Below are 5,537 nucleotides of genomic sequence, written 5' to 3' on the forward strand. Positions count from 1 at the left end.
AGACCTACCTGTCACAATGAAGGAATGATGGATAACACTTGGAGAAGTGGTATTAATTAAAATAGTGATGATGTCAACACTGATGAGGCCAGCATCACTTTTATCATGCTGAGAAGACAAGAAATTGACAGTGATTTGATGAATTAGAACTCACTGAAAAGATGAGAGATGAGGTCTTATTTTTGTGTAGGAGTAGGAAAATGAGATTTAGGCAAAATTAATACATTTTTATGTAATAAAACTCCGTTCAGTACTGCTACTAATTAACACCATAACAACGTATTTGCATAACCACATAATGTTATGACCTGATTTTGCAGGAGCACTCTTCTATAACCAAAGTGGGCAAATATCAGAAGTGATTCTGCTGCTCTCTAAACAATGAAATCCTTCATAGGTGTCTACTGGATTTTGGGATCTGTCCCATTGGAACTTTGGTGTCCGTGGCTAGGTCAGCACTTCAAAATCACACTGGGAATTGATTTGCTTTGATTGAAAGTCTTCATTGGTGTCTACTGGATTTTAGGATCTGTCCCATTGGAGGGCATACTTCTATTACAACAAAGGACAAAGGTTTAATGGATTGTGGAGCTGAAATTGAAGTAAAAGTACACTGAATGTTTTGAATGCACCCAAAACAAACACGTCTCTGTGGCGCAATCGGTCAGCGCGCTCGGCTGTTAACCGAGAGGTTGGTGGTTCAAGCCCACCCAGGGACGAGTAATGCTTATATTCTGAAGCACAGTATCTTGGAATTGTCTTCAACCTTTGCCAGGGCTGTCGAGCTTTACATCAGTCAGTTCCAAATTGCCGCTTGACCACCCAACACTGTCAGATACGTGCAGCTGTTCTTCCAGAGACTCCACAAGCATTGAATCCTCTTCAAAAGTGTTTCATGATGAGTTCCACCAATGCATGGGCTCCACAAGAGGGTGTGTTTTGTGACGTTGCAGTCATTGCCTTTCGTTTAATGTTATATGGGAAGAAGAAGCCTCACAAACCGGCACCGTGGCTTAGTTGGTCAAAGTGCCTGTCTAGTAAACAGGAGATCCTGGGTTGAGATCCTGGGTTCAAATCCCAGCGGTGCCTCTTTGGAGTTTTCAAAGGTATTACTCCATTTCCCAAAAATTCAAACAGCGTCATGTTGTTGATTTGTTTGTTTTGCAGGATTTAAAGCTCCAACAACCCATGCGTCATTCAGTGCACTTGGCAAAAAACCTAAAATGTCCGAGGCAGCAGCAAACCATGTAAATCACTGTCAAAAGAAACATTTCATTGACGTTGCCTATGGAAAATGACAGCATTGTTGGACTGTGGCACTCAAAATCTACTTTTCCCCAAAATGTTTGCTATAAAACTCTGGCTTTGAAACCTGCTGCTGTGTTTCATTACAACCCCACCACAGACATGCCAAAACATGCATGTTTCTTCAGAATATGAAACTTTGGTGTCCGTGGCTAGGTCAGCACTTCAAAATCACACTGGAAAGTGATTTGCTTTGATTGAAATCCTTCATAGGTGTCTACTGGATTTTAGGATCTGTCCCATTGGAGGGCATACTTCTATTACAACAAAGGACAAAGGTTTAATGGACCGTGGAGCTGAATGCATCAAAAGCAAACACGTCTCTGTGGCGCAATCGGCCAGCGCGCTCGGCTGTTAACCGAGAGGTTGGTGGTTCAAGCCCACCCAGGGACGAGCAATGCTTATGTTCCGAAGCACAGTATCTTGGAATTGTCTTCAACCTTTGCTAGGGCTGTTGAGCTTTACATCAGTCAGTTCCAAATTGTCCCTTGACCATCCAACACTGTCAGATATCTGCATTTGTCCCTGCTGTTCTGTCAGAGACTTCACAAGCATTGAGTCTTTTTAAAATAATGCACGAAATATTCCAAATAGAACATAATCCAAATCCAAAAAAACAAAAGGAGTCCAAGAGGTAAAGAATTTCAGCAACACAAGGAGATACACAAAAAACAGGATGAGGAAAATCACAAAGGGAACACTGTCAAGTTCACACAGGCTGAAACAATCAAAATTTGAGGGAAAGTAGACAAAAACAGGAAATTTCAATGGAGAAAACTACAAAATGAAACAGGAGACTAACTCAACAGAAACTTAAATCAGTGACATGGGCAAACCACATTCCATGGCAGTCCATCTACTGTAGACACTTTAGATCGTGTGTTAAAATGTGTATCAGATTAGCAGCAGTCTATACGTGAGGTACACATTGTTACAGCCCCAACATATTTAGTCTTGGTCTTACATACTGTGTGTGTAGTGTGTGGTTGTGGCTGTGGAGCTGTGTTGCTATTGGGGTAACTGGGAAACCCACTCAACAACAGCAATACTTAATTTTATAGTACAGGGTGTCAAGTTGTCCAATGATAAGAGAATATCAATTTTCAGACATCTCACCCTGAACTGAAGTGTTGGCCCAATTGCTGTCTTTAGATCTACATCACTAACATGGATATAAATCAGTACACTGCACAATGGCATGGAATGTCCTGTTAGTTATTCATTCATTCATTCATTTAACATTCTACTGTGTTTATAGTACCTATTTTATTTGATGTATGATTTAAATGTGCACTAATTCACTTAGTGTATAAGTGGCAATTAGGGGCTTTACTATCTAAAATAACATCTCTTGCCTCCTACTCAAAAATATCTGTCTCTGACAAGTTCTTTATTTTTGTTAAAACTAATATCTCATTGCTGTTTTTTGTGTTTTCTGAGTGTCTGATTGATACCTGAGCGCTACATACCACACATATGCAGTTCAGTCATCAAAGAGTTGACCAATAATGGTTATACATTTAAATGTGTCCGAAAATTTTCAGCTCCTCGAGGGAGCTCTCAAAACATTCAGCAGCACAAGTATTCTGCTGGGAGCTCTATGGTAAAGAAAACAGATACATACATGAATATTAAATCCAGCAGGGCCAACAATATGGAAAGTTTCAACACATAAGCAGAAGGAGTTTGGCACAGTGGAGGGAGATGCAGCATTCAGATGTTAGAAGAGAAGTGACTGTCAGTTTAGATCACCCTCTCAATGGTCTCTCCCTCAATGATCTCTCAAGGAATTGTCCTCCCTCTGTCTCACACTGACACACCCTGGAGTATGATTCTGCATCACTATAGTGAGGAAAGAAATTAAACCAGCTTAACTTTGGCAATGTTTGGTTTCTCATCCTCAGACTGTCAATCTGTATGCCACCCTTTCAATTTAAGGCACTGGTGGGACTAGGTTTTTGTTTTCATTCCTCGATCCTTGAACCTTGGAAGTGGTGGTGTCATTTTTTGAACAGGAAAAGAAACAGAAAGATTTGCAGATTTTGGCTCTCGTAGCAAAATGTGAATAGATTTCCATTTTCCTTGGGCAAATTAAGTTAAATTAGAATGAATATAACATGCAGGTGCTGTGCTGAATGTGTTCTGATCGACCTATTTTTGCCTCTTAAGAGCACTCTGGCTGATTTGCTTTGTGCTTGTCAAAGTACAGCATAACCAGGTCAGTCAATAATGCTATTAAACACAATCTACAGTATAGTTAGTAATTTAACAGTAACCCAGCTATTCTTTTGTCCTCTACCAAATAACACTCATGGTAATAATACTATAATGAAAGCTAAGACTGATGGCAATATAATTCGTTTTGTGGATATTTGTTGTTGTTTTTAAATCAGGTCAGACTGAAATCTTGACTTAAGGAACACTAAAATTTCATTCTGAGAGGAACATTAATGTGTGTACATAAATCCATGGCACTACATCCAATAGTTGTTTATTTTTCAGTCTAGACTGAAATGGACCATCAGACAAACAAACATCATCTAATCCTTATATGGTTCAAACTCCATGAACACTAGGTCCTACAGTTCCCATAATGCAACCAGTGATCATTTTGTTGGACCATCTTTGTTTAGTAGATGGTCAGATCTTTAAAGCTGCAAGTTTGGAGTTTTTCTTTTCTTTTTTTTTTTTCTGGTAATTTGTAGGCAACATTTCCATGCCAAGTTCAAAGCGAGAAAAACCCAGATGTAATCAGAGGGAGTAACACATCTGGATTAAGTTGCACCAGTTGTTAGTAAATCCATCACTGTTTCTTTGTAAAGTACTTCTTGAATTCTTCTTAGAAACCACTAACTTACATTTGCATACATATACATATATAGAAGTAAGAACAGGTTTTTGTAGTATAACTCATTTTAATTTAATTCTCCATATATACAATATAATAAACTTTGAAATTTATGAAGTAGATGTATAACCGGGTTCTGGATTTGGTTAATGAAGTTGGTGCATTTTGGCATGAACCTGGACTTACACTCTTATCTGTTTATTTTAGTGTAAACACAGATCCATGTGCTGAATTTCTTTACATTAATCATTTTCTATATGTTTACTTTTCCTATTTTAACATGTTAAATATTGTTCAAACTACTTTGTAAAAAAAAAAAAAAAAAATTGATCTGCACTGAGCGAGATTAATGGTTGATTCTAATTCATAATGTCACCCAACAGTGTTTGGATGGAGTGATCCATTAGGGCCTCTCCTTTCAGTTGATTAAATTCCTGTGCCCTCAGAATTTGTCCTAGGGACACAGCTGCCTATAGGTATAGAAAACATTGAATTTCTCTCTCTTGACTACACATCACCAAAATATATCACCAAAATAAATGATGTATACTATTTGATACACGTTAAAGGTCTGTGTGTGTAAGATTTACTGAGATCAATTGGCAGGACTGGAATAGAATATTAATAGCTATGTTTTCATTAGTGTGTAATCACCTAAAATTAGTAATAGTAATAGTGTTGTCATTAGAAAGGAACCCAGTCACCACTTTATGCTTGATATGTTGAAACTTAACATTTCTTAACATTTCTTAACATTTCAAGTTTCAATTTCATGTAGTGCCAACACTGTGCTTAAGGACTGGTGAAGCTTCAGCAGAAAAAAAACACTTGATTAGATAGATAGATATACTTTATTGACCCCAGGCTGGGAAATTACAGTGCAGCAGCAGCAATACACACAGTGATGATAGAAAAAGAATAACCTATACAAAAAATGTTAACATAGCAATATACAAGCAATATAAAAAAGTGTATATACAACAAATAAGCAGTGTAATGTTGTACAAAATAAAATAGAGTGTAAAGTGCAGTGAACCGAGTGTGTAAAAAACATATAAAGTGCATAGTGACTGTATGTTATGACCAGAGTTTAGTTGTTATTGTACACTGTGATGGCATGTGGCAGGAAAGATTTCCTGTATCTGTCCCTTCGACAGCAGAGCTGTAGCAGCCTGTGGGAGAAGGTGCTCCGCTGTCTGTCAGCTGTGTGGTGGAGAGGGTGCTGTTCATTGTCCATGTTGGATAACAGTTTGTTCAGCGACCTCCTCTCCACCACGGTCTCAAAAGACTCTAGTCTTAGACCAAGCACAGAGCCAGCCTTCTTGATGATCTTATCAAGTCTGCAAAGTCTTTCAGCAAAGAAAATAGCGCTGGAGGCAGTAGA

The 5,537-nt window shown here is 38.4% G+C and overlaps 3 non-coding genes across 3 annotated transcripts; all 3 read left to right on the forward strand.

The window, feature by feature from the left end:
- The first annotated feature begins 645 nt into the window (after positions 1–645).
- Positions 646–719, forward strand: trnan-guu. Its single transcript has one exon. It is a non-coding gene; the product is annotated as a tRNA-Asn (tRNA).
- Positions 720–1,002: 283 nt separating this feature from the next.
- On the forward strand, positions 1,003–1,089 carry trnat-agu. The gene has a single exon. It is a non-coding gene; the product is annotated as a tRNA-Thr (tRNA).
- A 535-nt stretch (positions 1,090–1,624) lies between these two features.
- trnan-guu lies at positions 1,625–1,698 on the forward strand. The gene has a single exon. It is a non-coding gene; the product is annotated as a tRNA-Asn (tRNA).
- The last annotated feature ends 3,839 nt before the right edge of the window (positions 1,699–5,537 follow it).

The sequence above is a fragment of the Scatophagus argus genome, chromosome 18 (genome assembly GCF_020382885.2).
Source record: "Scatophagus argus isolate fScaArg1 chromosome 18, fScaArg1.pri, whole genome shotgun sequence".
In the NCBI taxonomy this organism is placed as follows: domain Eukaryota; kingdom Metazoa; phylum Chordata; class Actinopteri; family Scatophagidae; genus Scatophagus; species Scatophagus argus.